Raw genomic sequence first — 17,437 nt, 5'->3', positions numbered from 1 at the left:
GAATGGAATGAATTACTGCACTTATTTTTCCCCATAAAGCCGTAATCTCCCACACAAAGACCTTGTTTGAAACTCTTCCTTCCCTCTTACCTACTCATCCTTCAGATTTTGGTTTATTCACAGAACTACCTTTATCCACCAAGGCAGTTCCCACAACCCAAGGTATTTTCCTTAGCAAAGACATATCAGGCTCTTTCCTTGTCTTTTTCTTCTACTACCCTGCTTGTTTAGTGAAGGTGAGGACCATGAGGTCTGCTCACGAGTTCATTTCAACATATGTCATGCTTCCTGTTGTGGAGTCAGAACATAGAAAGCCTTGGTTGAATGAATGGATGGAGGCAGCAGAGATGGGGAGATAAAATAATCAGAGATAATTTTCTATTTTTGAGGCAGAATTAGATAGGACTATGAAAATCCTGTAAACACCTAGGTTAAATTTGAACACCTATTGGGTTGAGGTGTTGGGTGAGGTTACAGGACACTATAGCAGTTTTTGTGGGAACTGGGATTAGTGGTGAGCAGATCTTGTATTAAAACTTCACATTTTTCTGGTATATAATGCTGCTTTCCTTGTTCTCTGGCAAAATTTCCTAAAGTCAGCATGGAATCTGAATATATGTTCAAGGAAGATAAATCAATTTCATGGTCAAATAAGTTTGGAAAGCACTGGGTTAAAGAAAGTTAAATAGGTTTTATTTTTAGATAGCACATGTTAGACTTTAATATGCTACTAGGCAGTATGTATCTCCAAAAGAAAAAGATATACAAATTTCCAAAATTCAATTGACAATATAATTTTTTCTTTTGTAGATCATTTCACAGAATTTATAACTCTAAGAATTTTTTGGTCAACGAATACAACGTAGTTTCAAAGTCATATCTCTCTAGTATAAGATAGTTATCATTAAAAAACTGCTTACTCAGTGCCAGTAAGTGCCAGACTCAATAGCCAGCATCAAGGCAAATACTTTCCTATTTACTAAAAACTTCAAGTTAAATCAATGAAATTGACCTTCTATGTTGTTTAGAGATGCCAATTGTTATGGTCATTATTAGCACAATATACTCAGTATTGACACCATTAAAATGGACACCATACATAAAACATTTTGGTTAACATATCAGAAACACAAATATCCTAAAAATGGCTGCTTTCGAAAACAGCAGTAAAAAAATAACTTGACTTTTATGTCGAATACATTTTGGAATTGATAGATATCTGGGCTTGTTCATTCAGTTGCAGTGATCCTAGGCAAGTTCATTATCTCTTTGTACACTTCTGTTGGTGTTTGTGTATGGGTCTAAAGAAACTTTTATTTGTCTAATTTATATGCCTTTCCTTTGTCTGCACTCTGCCAGTTTAGATGTCACCTGTAATAACTATGAAAAATTGCCATATGCCTTGTGTTCTTCTTTTTAAATCAGAAATAGAAGTTCTCTACAAGTACCAAAGGGAATGTAGTTCTAAGAAATAATAAATCTAATTTAACCATACTGAGTTGCAATCTCTCACCCAAATAAGCATTTTGTTTAGTATAAAAACTCATCATCAGGGACTCTCTTAAACTCATTTTATCTATTTGAGGGAATAAACTAAAAGAATATGTTTATTTTAGATCACCTAAATATTTTCTGAGATACAATGGTGTAATTAAGTGATGCTACTTTATCATTTTTATCTTTGAAAACTTGACTAGTGTCCCTACTTTGAGCTTCTTACAGCATCCTGTATTCACCGGTAGGTCAATCTTTATAAACCCCACCTCCAATAATGTCATTCCCCTGCTCAAAACTCTCAATGGCTCCACATGGCTTATCAAATTATGAATGAATTCCTTAGTCTGGCATTTAAGGTCCTAATATTTCACTCTTATATTCTAAGAAATAGAACTTTTTTTTGTATCACTCTTACTAAACTGGCTCTCTCCAAAACATGCCCCACACGTCTCCACATTGTAGCTTTTACTCAACGTCTCATTATTATCTCAGAATGACTACCTTTATATTTGTCTTTTAAAAGTAAACCAGTTCTTCAAGTTTTGTCTCAGATTCTACCATACCCATGAGTCTGTTAGTATCTCTTTCTTTTGAGTCCACAATCCCCTCTTTTAAATTCCTCATGTACTAGCATATTGTATTAAGGCTGGTGCATAGATTAATTACCTAATAAAATTTGTCCAACTAACTGTTGACTCTCTTATACCATGTCTTTCTTGCTTTGAATTGCAGTTCTTTGTGTGTTTTTTTTTTTTTTTCCTGATCCTTTCTAACTAAATTTTAAGTTCTCTCAAGGGCAAAGATTGTATCTGTTATTTACTACCACTGTGCTCTGCAATAAACAGTTAAGTTGAAATGAAAAGTTAAAAAATTTCTGTGGAATGTAAACACTTCGGTGTAGTAAAATTTTTTAGAACATGAAATTAGGTACATGACAGGTAGGCCTTATAATTTACCAGAAGACCAATTTCTTGTCTGAGCTGTGAGGGAAACAACACTGGACGCAGAACTCAAAGGCATGAGTTTGAGTCTCAGTTTTTTTTTTTTTTTTTTTTGCAGGATTTGTGAATCTAGACAAGTTTCTTAGCTTCTCTGTGTCTCAGGTTTCTTCTTATTTAAATACTCACCATAGGGGCTTATCATGAAAATAGAATGAGGTATTATAAGAAAATGCGTTGCAAACTGTGAGATACTTTGAAATATATCATATTTGTCTATTCAACAAATACTTCTTGAGTGTTGAGTCTGTGGGAGGCGTGATAGTTTTCAAAGTTGTTATAACTTATTATAATTTATTATAATTATTACAACTTATTATTATGTTAAGATGAATAAAAAAACTTATGGTCCTTGCTTGAAAGGTTCTGATAGTCTAGAAGAGATCAACTTGCAGAACTTAGTCCTGAAGTGAGGAAGAGGTAGAAAGGGTGTTCCAGGAAGAGAAAGAGTATTTGAAAAGCTATGTAAGGCAGGAGAAAAACTGGTGGGAAATTCTAGAGTTGGGAGGTGGTGTGTGCATAGTATTAAAATGCTCCTTTTTAATTCTAATATATTCCCCTAGGGATTTTCCCTTCTTTATTCCACTGCCCCCCACCTCAGCTTTATTACAAATACTGCGCTAGATCACGCTGACATATACGGATTCTCCTTTCATTGTAGCTAGTTTCTTTTTAAGCTTTTAAGTGAGGACAATTTATATTTAGAACATTCTTCATTTTTCATTGCTATACTTTATATAGTTAAGATTTTGAAAAATAAATGTTACCCAGAGTGTAGGTGAGAGGTGAGGAACACTGCTTGTTGAGTTCGACCAGTGCCGGCATAATCCAACTTCATCACCTTTTTTGTGGCATGTCCTTGGGCAAATCACTTAATAGTTTGACTATAAAGTAGCAATGGTACTTAATTATAAAATTATTGTGAATATTAAAAGAAGTAACGCATATTATAACTGCATGTCGTACTTGGTAAGAGTTCAACAAATGTTAGCCTTTATTATTAATTTCCTAAGAACCAATCATCGGTACATTTTTCCATGCACTTCTATTTATGCTTTATTTTGAAGTCTATGTGTGTTTAATTCACGTTATACTTCAATTAGCTGATAAATTTTTTAAAAATGTATTGGTTCAATCAGACTGCTATATGAAGAATTAAAGTTTATGAATTAAAAATCTGTCTTGTTAACCAATGATCTAGGTAAGATACAAATTTCTGATATCAATAATTAGTTTTAGAATGAAGGTGAAAACATGCTATTTGTAAATCTGTAACAAAATGTAAAATGTTTTCTAGATTTTCATGTGTTTCTTATAATGTAAATGATCAGATAATCCAACCACTAATAAAAAAGAAGATGAAAACCCCATAAAGTCCCTATTTTAGGAGGAAAAAAGGACTTATGTCCTATTCATAAATTGCTCCATAGCAATATGAAAAAGCTGCCTCTTTTTTCAAATTATTATTTATTTTTTCCTGTGCCATATCACAGAGAAAACCTAACAGAAAATATTGGAGGCCAGCTCACTTTTTTTTTTCCAATCAATAAAAATTTTCCTACATCTCTAGCTATTCCTTGTGTAGGACGCTATGCTTATAGCAGGGTCTTCCTTCAATCTTCTATTCGGAGATGAATTAAAGTAAGGTTTACTCTTCTTGTGAAATGGAGTAGAAGTCAATAGGAGACAATATGGAAAACAACTGAAATTAGGATGAAATGTGATATTGTAAATGAGACGTAATTCAACCAAAATTTATTTAAGATGCTAAAAAATACTTGTTTGCAAAGTGTTCACTACATTTTGAATCATATGAGACTAATTTATTTTCTGTCATATCTCATCTGAGATTCTTTGGCAGTAGCAATATAGAGTGGAAAACTTGCTGTAGATGCATGATTATTTGCTGCACCTAAAGTCTTACACAGGAAGACAGGTTCTGTGGTTGGAATTTACTTTTAAAGAGGTCATTAATAGGTTAGTCTGCAATAAAACACTGACTAGCAACACTGGGTAGACAAAGCTTCAGATATTGGATTCAATAAGGAAAAATAATTTCTCCTATGAAATATCACAATTTTTAAAGTTTGGGGCAAAGATAAGTGGTAAAATAAGAAAGATACTTTAAAGAAGGAAACTGTAAATACTTAATCTCTATTATGCTTTGAATTTATAGAATTTGCTATTCAGGGTGCATTCACATATAGTACATCATTTGGGTTTCACAACATTGCCAAGTATTATTATTTCCATTTTATAGCTGAGTTGAGAACCTTTTGGCTCAAGTAAGTTAAATGGCCTCTCAGGGAAGATAGCAAATAAATAAGTGATCTAGCTGGGCGTAGGTGTTGGCATTCCTCCTCCAAGTCCCACCATCCTGGACATTCATGTAACTTCTCTGACCCTCGATTCTTTTATCTACAAAATGGTGAAAGCAGTAACATCCATCACATAGGGTTTGATGATTAACTGGGCTAATGCCTCTGAAGAGCTTAACACAGTATCCGGCATATGATAAAGTTCAATATTTTGACTATTACTGAGACAGGTGGGAAGGGCTCCCTGGCAGAGCCTCCAACTGGCCTGAACATTGGGAGGAGTGCGCACTGGGTTGGAGCCATAAAAGTTTGTGCTGTTTGCAGCAGGGAGGAGCCTGGCCCTCCACTTCCTGAGTAGAACCCGGGATTCAATCTGCCAGGCTGGAAGCACCCTAGCAGGGCCCCTGGCCTTGTGGAGAGTCCCTGTTTTCCCTCTTTTCCTTGAACCCTGCCCTCCTCATGCTTCAAATTGTCTGCAAGCCTAATTTCTTGTGGACACCCATCTTTAGCTGAACTAAGGAAAAGTTCCCGCAACGTTACTAATGTTATGATAGTTATTACTATATATACCATCTACTATCCTTATGATAAGACATTGTGTATTTCCATTTCAAGGACTAAAATGTTAGGCATGAACTTACTGGGGAGAGAAATTGAGACCATAACCATGTTCAATACTCATAAATAAATTTTAAAAAGCAGTGTTTTAAAGAAGTACTATATTTAAAAGTTCTAGCTTGCTGCATTTACATAAAACATAACTTTCTTGAATTTGAAATACTTTTTATTTTCCTTAATATAGAAATAATGTGTAGTATTATAGAATTTTTTAAAATCCACAAATGTATGAGAAGGAAAGTAAAAATGCATTATGATTCAGCAATCAGAGATTTTCATTTCCCCTTTTGCATTCCTATCCAAGGGGCATGGGAGGGTCTCTCTCACTGTATCCTTATCAGTCTTAACATTTAAATCACAAAATTACAGAGATAAAAAAGCTTTCTCTATTTTTAAAATGTTTTTGTTATATTGAATTTTTAATTTCTTATTTTCAGTGCCAATTACCTGATAATATTTATAAAATTTTCTATTAGAATACTTTTATTATAAGTGATACATATGTTTACATATTAAAGATATTAAACATTTGTTATATTGGATGTAAATATTTCCCTAGATTTTCAGCTTTTATTGCTTTAACAACTTTTTAAAAAAATACAGTCAGAAGAAAGTAAAAATCACTCCCACTAAAGAAATATAGAAAAAAAGAAATAGCCTCACCCCTCCATCAAACCCTTTTAATTCCACCCCCAAGAGATTATATTGTTATCAGCTTGGTGCATATCTTCATCTTTGCTCTTTTTTCTTGTATTAAAAAATGTAATGTCATTTAATTGCAGCTGTCTTTCTACTTTGATTGTTCCAAATGTACTTTATGATTATGTTAAGTTCTTAACAATATTCTAGTAATTTGCTGAAGATTGCATTAAATCTCTAAATTTAGAATTTATATTTTTACAATATTTGTTTCCATCCAGTAGCCCATCTAGTACATCTCTCTGTTTATTTAGTTTTTTGTTTTTTAAATGAAGCTTTATAGTTTTATTGGTAAAGTTCCCACAGATTTGTTAGGATTGTTTCTGGGTATGTTTTAGCTTTTTTCTTAATTGATAATAAATTATTTCCATCTTGTAAGCAGTCATCAGTGATACAACATCAAGTTACTGGTTTTTAGGCTATTTATATTGTATCTAAATTCTTGTAGCTAAAGTCTTTAAGAATAATGTCTGACAGTTTTCAGATAACTCTCTGGGGTATTCTATGCATATAAGCATGAGCTCTGCAAAGAATAATTTTTTCTTATTCCAAAATAATGGAGAGAATAAGTATGCTATATTTTGGTTTTAACGGTAGTACTTTTAATGTGAATATTAAACTTTATCAAATTCATTGACAACATTTTTTAAACTTCTGGAACAAACCTATCTTATGTCATCAATACATTAATGTATTATTGGAAATACCTTGTTGGTATATATTTTATACTTTTGTATTCATCTATGTTAATAGCTGCATCATTGTACTACATTTTTTCATGCTGTTGATCAAATTGTTGATCAAATTTTGTAATCATCAGGAACAATAATAGATAACCATTACAATTTATATTATACAAACACTATATCAAGTTATTACTTGAATTTCAAAATAACATTAGTAAACTCTCTGGCCCTAAAGTTCTTGGATAAAAAATAAAATTTATTCCTGGTTTATTGAACTCTTTATGTTTTATATGTCTTGAGTTAATTTTGATCATTTCTAGCTTTTGAGATATTTATTTCACTGATATTTGCAAGTTTATTAATATATAGTTGGTCATAGTAATTAAATACCTTACATAAGTTTTATTATTTCTTAATTCCATTTATAATTTTATTTATATAAATAAGCATGCTCATTTGAAGAAAGAATTTTTTTCTATGAACCCGAATTCTGGTCTACACAATGCAAAGTGAGACATATGTTGGATAACAAATAAAATAGAACAATGTATACAATTTTTATTTATATTTGCTGATTTTGTTTATACTTTGTTCCTACTATGATTAAAGGTAAAGTAGAGGAAAAACTAGCAGATAAAAAAGACTTTGTGATAACCCCTCACTTAAGATGCATTTCTAAATGCCACCATAAGACTAGAGTCATTTAAAGAAGAAACAATTTCATCACCTTTAGCTATTATGTCAAAGATTTTTTTTTTCATATGGAAAGTAAGAACTACTTTCTAGGAAGCTATTATGGGTCTGAACATTTCACACTTTCCTTAGGAAGTTATTCTAGGCTTTAAAAATGGAACATTAAAAAAAAGTTCCCTATGAGAGTTTTGTAAGTAAATTAGATATATACAGGAAAAACACACAGAGTTCAGGAATTTTTACATCATTTTCATTATGTGCAAAAAAAAAAAAAAGCATTATAAACAATTTTTAAATCAGTTGTTTGCCATGCCATAAACTGAATATCTGAGTTAAAATGTTTAAATTCATTATTTAGGTATCATTTATATCCAGCAATTGACATGTAGAATATGATCCCTGTTCTTCTGGCTTTCCTTTGACCATGTGGATCACTCGCCTATCTCATTCATAAACTCATTCTTCTAGTCTTGTTAGTGAACTATACTTGGACCTCAGGATTATATCCTTAGTATTCTGCTCTTTTATCTTCATTCTTTTCTCTTGACAATCCAACCGGCAATCAGAAAGCTGCAGCTAAAATCTGAATGTTAGCCTACATTTCCAGCCAGTACTTTTCCCCTTAGTTTACTTTTGCATTTCCAACTGCTTGCTGGATAGCTGCAGGAATCTCAGAGCAGCAGGTCTACAGTTCACTCAATTTCTTCTGACTCAAACTGGTTCCTTCCCCACCATCTGTATTTCAATTATATATTCTCTCAGGCTCCTGAGATTGTACTCATTCATTTAGTCACAAAGTCCTGCCAAGTTAACCTCTACAATGTCTTCAATCCAGTCCTTCTCTTTGGTCTCTATCTTAGAACAAATTAAATTGCCTTTTTTTTTCTTTTCTTTTCTTGAGACGGAGTCTAGTTCTGTCGCCCAGGCAGGAGTGCGGTGGCGCAATCTAGGCTCACTGCAAGCTCCGCCTCCCGGGTTCATGCCATTCTCCTGCCTCAGCCTCCCGAGTAGCTGGGACTACAGGCGCCCGCCACCAGGCCCGGCTAATTTTTTTGTATTTTTAGTAGAGACGGGGTTTCACCGTGTTAGCCAGGATGGTCTCGATCTCCTGACCTCCTGATCTGTCTGCCTCGGCCTCCCAAAGTGCTGGGATTACAGGCGTAAGCCACCACGCCCGGCCAAATTGCTTATTTTCTTATCTCCAATATCCAAAATACTTTGTCAACAATTGCTATATTAATCTACCCAAAGTTTACTGCTGACACATCACTTCCCTGCTTAAAGGAGTGCAAGGATTTTCTCCTGATTATGAAATAGTCTGATGTTTCATATTCTGCTTAACTCTGGTTCCTGTTTTATTTGTAGACTCATTTTCCATTACTCTTCCTTATATGTAACAATTAAACTGGACTCAATTCTGTACTTCAAAATACTCTAGAATGGTTACTTTGTTAGTGCTGGACACGTTGCTAAGCCCTGTACATGCATTATACCAAGAAGTACTCATCACACATGGGAAGCTGGGCATCATCATTATTTTTGCATTAAAAATGAGAAGGCTGAAGCTCGAAAAAATAGATAATGTGGTCAACGCTAAACAAACAGGAGGTGGAAGAGCTAGAATTTGAAGCCAAGCCATTTGATCCCAATAGCCACCTATGTTCAACCATTGTGCTCTATGTGTTTTGAATTGTATTATGGCTCTAGCTGTTCTTTCTGTCTTGAATATCTCCTTGATCCTGCACAGCATTATCTGTGTCTACCTCTCTAATCTGACCTCATTCTGTCCCACCGCCATTTTGTTCTAGTTATTGTTTCTTGAACTCATGACCAATATTGTTTCAATCTCGGAATCGCTAATAAATCTATTGCCTTTTTCTGAAATGCTCTATTTGAGATTGGCTTTTAATATTTATTCAGATACTGTGTTTCCAGAAAGCCCTACCTCACAAAAAGGCCCCATTCTCTCCTCTTTCAAACAACTTTCAAGTTTGCTTGCAACTTACTCTTTCAAGCAACTTGCTATTATCCTATCTTATTATTGTAATAGAATTTATCAGTATCTGAACTTACCTAATTTATCTAGTATTCGTTTACCGGAAGCCTTTAGAGTAGGGTTTACTTAGTGCTGTTCGATTGATCTGTCTAGCCGTTGGACAAGTTCATAGTATGATGCTAAATTAATATGTGTGTAAGGAATAAAGAGATCCTTGCCTATTAATAGCCTACTAATACTTCAGGATCCAAATTAAAGCCATTATCCTGATGAAACATCAGGACTTATGCATCTCCCCATTATTTCCTAACCACAATTTTTATGGTCACTTTTTTCTCTAAATTGCCTTAGGATTTTGTAGCGATTAGGGAACATGCTATATATGTATTGTATATATATATCATGTACTGTGTTTCTAAAAATCCCTCTCCCTCCTAATTTGTAAGTTCCCTAAAGAGAGGTATGATCTTTTATTCAGTTTTGTAAGCAACATAAATCCTTATTTATATACTTTCTACAGTTTTCACTAAATCTCTATTAAATTTGAAAAAAGAACTCTTTGTATTTTGAAGGACACATTGAGATGAGTGTTGTCTGATAGAGTAGACCAAATTACAAAAAAAAAAAAAATTTGACTCCATTGAATGATGTCAACATAATTTTTTTATAATAACATATCGTATAACATTGCAATGTATTGCAAGAAAAACACTATTTTCCAGTGACAACAGCATATAATAATACTGTAAAACAATCCCTGTGCAGCTATTTTTAGTATAATTTTACTATTTGTCACTGTGGGAGCATTCAATTTTTCTATATTTCCTGCCTTATGTTCTTACAGTATGCATGTAGAATATCTATCAAGTGAAATTTACAGACCCAAGGGTAAGGTTGCACTGCTGGTGTGGGTAAGTACATATTCTTAAGAGATCCCCATCCTCTGGCATTATCTGTTGAAGCTCTTATGGCTCATTTTCACACATATGAAAAATGCCTGCTCAGAGTAAATCTGTTCAAAATATGGTTAATTATCACAGATACAGTTTAACCAGGGAAGTTGAGTTGGACACTAAGAGGTCACATCATTCTTCTAATATTTCCCTAAAAATATTAGAAGCCACTATGAATCTAATATTATAACTACTTAAAATATTTTTATTTTAGGGAATATTATGCTATATTATTCAATTAAAACTTTTTGAATACCCTTTAAATAATTTCATATTTACGTACATAAAAGAATATACCTACTGTCTGCCAGGTCAGTTTTTTAAAAAAAATTTTTAGTAAGGAAACTTTCACTCCTCATTCCATATCATAAAGTAAAAGATGAATGGATACAATTGAAAAAAACATTTCACATGTTAAATGAAAAAAATATCTTTTAGGACTTTGCTTATTCTGGAATTTTACTAGTTCACTATTTTCATTCCTCTTTCACTTTGATTTATTTTAAGTTGTCTATGCAAAGCCCAAAGATAAGGAAAATTTATTTTAAAAGTGGTAATGTCTAATTAAAGGATTAGGGATGATTTTTATATTATTTTCTTATTTGAATATTCATGTCTTCACTTTTTTGAATGAGCACACATTTTAAATGTAATAGGTAATAAAAAATTGCCACGATAAGTAAAACTTATCTGTGTTTAGGGAAAGCCACAGTCAATACTGCTTAAAGGCATTAGCTTGGGAATCATTGCTAATAATGAAATCCAATTTGAATACTTACTTGACCTGGGGTAAATCGCTCTGTGTACCTCAGTTTCTGTATCTGTAAAATGGCAATAATAATATTTACCTTATAGTGTTGTGAGGATGAAATGCTACAATGAATGTAAAGCATTTAAGAAAATACAATACAAATGCTCATATTCAAATTATTTCTCAGTGGAGAAAAAAGTTGGGTCCATTTTATGAAATTCTATTACCTAAAATCAGGATATTATCTCAGAGAACAAATGACCACCTACTTAAAATTTGTTGATTCAGAAATGGCTCATCCTTACTACTGCAAACCTCAATCTCATTTTATCTATACCACAAATATCAATGACAGCCAATGAGGTATTTTGAATATGTTTATACAAACAGTTGCACACGCAGTATTTGCTGAGTATTTACTTTGTACCAGGCACTGTGCTAAGTGCTGTGACACTGGAGATACAGTGGTAACAAGACAGTTGAGATGTGTGCTCTCCTGGTGCTCACATTCCACTACAGAAAGAAAGAAAACACACAAGTGAACCATACAGCATTTTAGTTATTGAAGTGCTAAGGAGGAAACACAGAGAGAAGGCTAAAGCGTAGAGTAGCTGCATCTTAGAAGCAGCACTGTTTTGGATGGGGCCCTTAGGAATGACCTTGCTGAAAAGGAACAACAGAAGTCTAGGGGAAGCTTTCCAGGGGTGGAAGTATTGAGTGTCATGTCTTTGTCAAAGTTAAAAAGTTGGTATGTACCAGGAACAGCAAGAAGCCTGTGCAGCTGTAGGAAGGACAGAGAGAGAGAGAGAGAGAGAGAGAGAGAGAGAGAGAGAGAGAAGGAAAGAGAGGGAGAGGGGACATATGTGTAGGTATATTTCTATGCACAGAGATCAATATTATAAAGCATTTTTTGCAGACTTTGGATTTTATTTATAATGTGAATGATACCCACAGGAGGAGTTCAATAAGCAGGGATATATTATGATCAAAGACCAATTAGGAGGCGATAAATGCAAGGTTTCTAAAAAAGATGTCTATTAAAGCATCTTTAGGAGTACAACCCTTATGAATAGGTAATTTTAAGATTTTGAGAATGTGATCTGTCTTGAACGCAATAACAAATGAAAAAATACTATTTAATATCTTTTATTTTATTAATTAATTTATTTTAATTTTACTTATTATTTGAGGAAGTGTTTCACTCTGTCACCTAGGCTGGAATGCAGTGGCATGATCATAGCTCATTGCAGCCTCGACCTGTCAGGCTCAAGTGATCTTCTGGCCTCAGCCCTCGAGTAGCTGGGACTACAGGCATGCATCACCATGCCTGGCTAATTTTTTTACTTTTTGTAGAGATGGGGTTTTGCCATGTTGCCCAGGCTCTTCTCAAGTGGTTTCCACACCTCAACTTTGCAATGCTAAGATTACATGTATAAGCCACCATACCAAGCTTATTTATTGAGGAAATTTATATATAACACAAACTTGACTATTTTAACCATTTTAAGTGGACAGTTCTTTGCCATTAACTACATTCACATTGTACAACCAACACCACTCTCCATCTTCAGAACTTTTCACCTTCTCTAAAACTTTGTACCTTGTATACTCTGACTCTCCATTCTTCCCTTCCTTCAGCACTCTACTTTCTGTCTCTATGAATTTGACAACTCTAGTCACTTCATATAAGTGAAATCATACAATATTTGTTCTTTTGTGACTGGATTATTTCACTTAGCATAATGTCTCCAAGGTTCATCCATTTTGTAACATGTGTCAGAATTTCGTTCCTTTTTAAGTCTGAAAAATATTCCATTGTACGGTTATACCACATTTTGTTTATTCACTTATCCACTGATGGAAGCAACTCGTGTTGCTTCCACCTTTGGTACTTGTGAATAGTGCTATGAATTATTTGGCTTGTGAATGATGCTTGTGAATAGTGGTACTATGAACACCAGTGTGCTAATATCTGTTCTTACCTTACATTTTAAGGTACAGTTTTCTGAATTCTAACAAAATAAATTCTGATCAGAATAATAAAACAAATGTAAAATAAAATGTATTGATAAATAATCTTATTTATTTCATTATGTACATAATATTGGAGAACAAAATAAGATTGGAATGTTTTCCATTGCAATGAGGTAGAAATAACATACTTATTTTAAAGCCACAATGTGGTTTGCATTTTTTTCTTCATAGAGCACCTAAACATAATATAAAAATATAGAATTTACATATAAGGATTAAACCATTCTTCAAAGTTTTTAAAAAACAGTTATTATACATTTATGTGTTCTAAAGGTAGCTAAGTAATAAGTATAATTAAAAATCTAAATCAATTCCTATATTTACGAAACAGGTCAACTAAGACATATGTAATCAGCCTGTAAAATGACTCATTTATTGTTTTCTGATTATAAGAGCAATACATGATCATTCATTCTCTTATTACAGGGAATTTGGAAAATAAAGAAAACACAGTAAATTACTGCCACCCCATCATCTGATAATAAGTATTTTGGTTTATACCTTTTTAGTCTTTTTTTTCTATGTATATTTTCACTGCAAAACAGTTGTGTCTATATTGCTTTGTAAGATCCTTTCTCTCCTCCTCCTCCTTTCCTTCTTTTCCTTCCTCTCCTCTCTCCTCCTTACCTTCGTTCCTCTTGTTCAACTAATAATGTGTTAAAAGCATTTCCTATTATTATGACTTCTTAGCAGACCAGTTTTCACTGAAAAACCTTTAAGATATAGTATGACCTGGTGGTTAAGACGAGGTTTGGGAGCTAGATTGCATGAGTCCAAAGTTGGCTCTGCCACTTGCTAGGTGTGTGACCTCAGGCAATTTATTCAAATTAGTTACCTCTTTTCCTCATCATAAAATGGGGGATAAACATAATACTTCGTACAGTTGCTGTGAGTACTCAACAAAATAATACTAACGAACTCCTCCTTAAAACAATACCTCCAAAGAAGCACTCCAAATGTTCGTTATTATTATTTAACATACATCTATTTTTGAATATGCTTATATATAACATATGAATAATATATTACTCTATTACTTTAAAGTTCAAAGAACATGTACAATTATTTAATCAAGCGTTAAATCATTTGACAAATCTTCAGAAATTTCTATGGCAAAATATGTTTACTGTGATTCTAAAGCTTTAGCATGCCTACGATTACCTGGAATGTTGAATGGAAATGCTTCCCCTGGGATTCTAATTTAGAGGATCCGGATTAGGAGTACAGAGTATTAGTGCTGTGCTTTGAAAAATGTGAACTAGCTTAATCTCCAATTGAATCCAGTAAGCCAGTCACTGTCATAATTAGGAATTAGTGTCTATGCTATTTTTATAAAATCACACAGTACATTACTGACAATTTATTTCAAAGTATACCAGTGTTTGTTTTTAACACAGACACAGAAGTTAAAAAAAAAAACTCATTCTTTTAAAGATATTTATCAATATATTCTTCACATTGTTAGAAATGACAAGCTATTTAAGGATTAAAAACCCTACTTTGTATTTACAGATAGACTACTTTAACCATCTGAGAAGTTGTGATTCCTCCAGTATTTCTGATTTTTGAGTAATTGTTCACTGTTCTACCTCAAGAGTACATTTCTATCAAACCAGATGCCTTACAACTATATGGTTTTAAATTATTAATTTTTATTTCTCTCTAAAGGATAACATTAACCAGGCATATGTTTATTCCAAATTGCATTGTTTTAAAACTCTCAGTGGCAATGAATAAATAATGTTTAGACAAAACGTTATTGTGCTAAAGCTTCTCTTTTATGTGGAAAATGGATTTTTTGAATTAATACATTTCTCAATGTATTAATTGAGGGAGTAATTAATTGTAGGGAGTATTTAGTGACATCAGGGGAATTAACAGTTTTCTCAGGATCAGGACTGTAAGCCAAGTAGCAAAATTCACCTTCTGGCTGCATTGCCTTTATTTAGTTAAAGTTTATATAGGTTTGTCATTGCCAAGATTGGACAGAGTTACTAAGGATAGCACTAAGGTAACCTATTTATCTTTTCTTTTATTTCCTCCTTTCCTGTGCTTACAATGTAGAAAATTACCATTGGCTGCATTTTTTGGAATTATTTCCCAATTTGCCCTTGAGTGGCAGCAGTAAAGCTCTAAAGGATAAAAAGTCGATACTCATACATTGGACCAGTTGAAGTTGCTCTGCTACCAATCTGTGTAGTGTGCTGTTCACAGGTTCTAAAATGGCACGTGGAGAGGCAAAAATTTTCAGATCATGTTATGCTTAGATCAGATCTTTCTTAGGAGCTGCTTATTCACAAAGAGATTCAGTTCCTCAAAGGTCCTGATAGGAGCCTCTGCTAACACGTGGTTTTCTCCTGTTGTACCACAGCAGGGTACAACATGTTTACGATTGGACTGGGGCCAAGAGCCCAAGGATGGAAACATTGTACTAAGTCACCACTAACCAGAACATTAAATGTTTTTTTCTTAGTGAATAACTGGACACTGTAAAATAACTGTTTTGAGAACTAGTTTAATATATTTAATTGAAACCACATCTTTATAACTTGAAATTCTAGTATACCCTTTGAGATGAGGTAACATAAATAATATTAACTGACATAGACAAATTTTGATCTAGCCAATATAAATAGTTTCTGTTGCTGGGTGTTTCATATTTATTGGGCTCTTGTTGCTAATACTTTGAGATTTTTCATTTCTAGTTTTATTATTGACATACAAAAAATTTTGTTAGTAGATGATGAGTTCTGGAATAAAGAGGTTCATGGTAACTCAGAATTATTAGGGGCCACTTTCTCCCCAGCTCATTTGGAGATGACAGTGTTGTGGAAGAAGTGATGGCTTTAGTGTCAGAAAGACTTATTTTGGGCAAGTTGTTGAGCCTTTTGCAGAGGGAGATTCGTGTATAAAAGTGGATGTTAACATCTCATTCATATAAATATTGAAAAATAAAATGAAATGAAGAATGTGAAACTTCTATGGTTTTGAACAGCATAGAAACTCATTAAATGGTGGCTGAGATAAAACATAAGCCCAGAGAGACTAGGAGAAAACAAAATAGAAAACACTTCAGGAGAACAAAACAAGTTTTTAAAAGACCATGCAATGTCTGGTAGATTTCAGGTAAATGTGTATGTGTGAGTAATATGCATGCTCACATGCACACACCCGAAATGGGCTCTTGTTTCACACTAAAGAAGGCGAAGAAACTAAGCTTTTCCCTAGTTAGGAACAAGCAGTGTTGCTTTGGGAGTCCTGGCTTTCCATCTCTAAGCAGGATACTTGAAAGTTTAAATTTTCTATCATTATTAAATATAAATGTACAGTTATTATAGTTTTACTACTATTCCTTGGAGGAGAAGACAAATAGGTCATTTTCCAGAGGTCAATGGGACTGCTTATTTCTTGAATAAAGCTGGGTAAGCCCTCATTTGACAAAATCTTAGCTTTAGTTTGTGAGCGTGTTGGTTTTTCTAGAGGGACTTTCAAAGATTACACGGTATTTTATAGTGATACCAGCTGCTATAGGGAGTCATAAGAAAAGGGAAACATTTGTTACTATAGGCCCTCCAAAAACTGCTTTCTAATACCTCAGAGGTTTAATCTCTTGTGGATAGATGATATCAATGACCTCTGGCTAACAGGTCATTCTGGCAGTCTCATGCATCTTAGAGGATGATAATATATTATTTTAATTCTTTAAACCAAGAAATATATGCTTATGTACCGGATGTATGGCTGATAGCCCTCAGACTAGTTAAGACGGACTAGGCCTATTCAGGGTCTTGTGGACTTTGACTACTGCAGTAAGGGAATATACCTGTATTCTTTGGACAGTCTCAAATGTTGCTTTTGCTTCATCCCATGTCCCTTTTCACTCTACCTCTTCTACTTTTAGTAATTACATCCACATCTGTGGCTTCAACCTTCCTGCTTTTGTAAAGATTCCCAAGTATGTAAGTAGCTGAAATCGAAGCCCCCTTACATGCAACACTTCCAAAATCAGGTATATTATCTTCTCTGCCCTGATTCAACCTCAGTCAATAATGTCTCTTCCGTACTTGATTGTGACTAATGGCATCTAGGAATTATCATTTACTTCTTCTTCTTGCTATTGTGCCCTTCTGTACTTGTCATCAACTGATGTGGATTCTGATTCCTAAAAATCACTTCAATCTTTCCCAGCCTCTT

At 33.6% G+C, this 17,437-nt stretch overlaps 1 protein-coding gene across 7 annotated transcripts in view; it reads right to left on the bottom strand.

Moving 5' to 3' along the window:
* Positions 1 to 17,437, bottom strand: part of SYT1 (synaptotagmin 1) — a 588,739-nt gene that overhangs the window by 334,506 nt on the left and 236,796 nt on the right. For 2 of the 7 annotated variants that reach the window (XM_016923901.3, XM_054664525.2), the window contains one exon: positions 11,238 to 11,279. The exons of the other annotated variants lie outside the window; for them this stretch is intronic. The gene's annotated coding sequence lies outside the window, so the exon portion shown is untranslated. The remainder of the gene's footprint in view (positions 1 to 11,237; positions 11,280 to 17,437) is intronic. 7 annotated transcript variants of the gene reach the window in all.

Source organism: Pan troglodytes, chromosome 10 (genome assembly GCF_028858775.2).
Source record: "Pan troglodytes isolate AG18354 chromosome 10, NHGRI_mPanTro3-v2.0_pri, whole genome shotgun sequence".
NCBI lineage: Eukaryota > Metazoa > Chordata > Mammalia > Primates > Hominidae > Pan > Pan troglodytes.
Note: the sequence above shows the minus strand (reverse complement) of the source record. Positions and strands in the feature narration are given on the sequence as shown.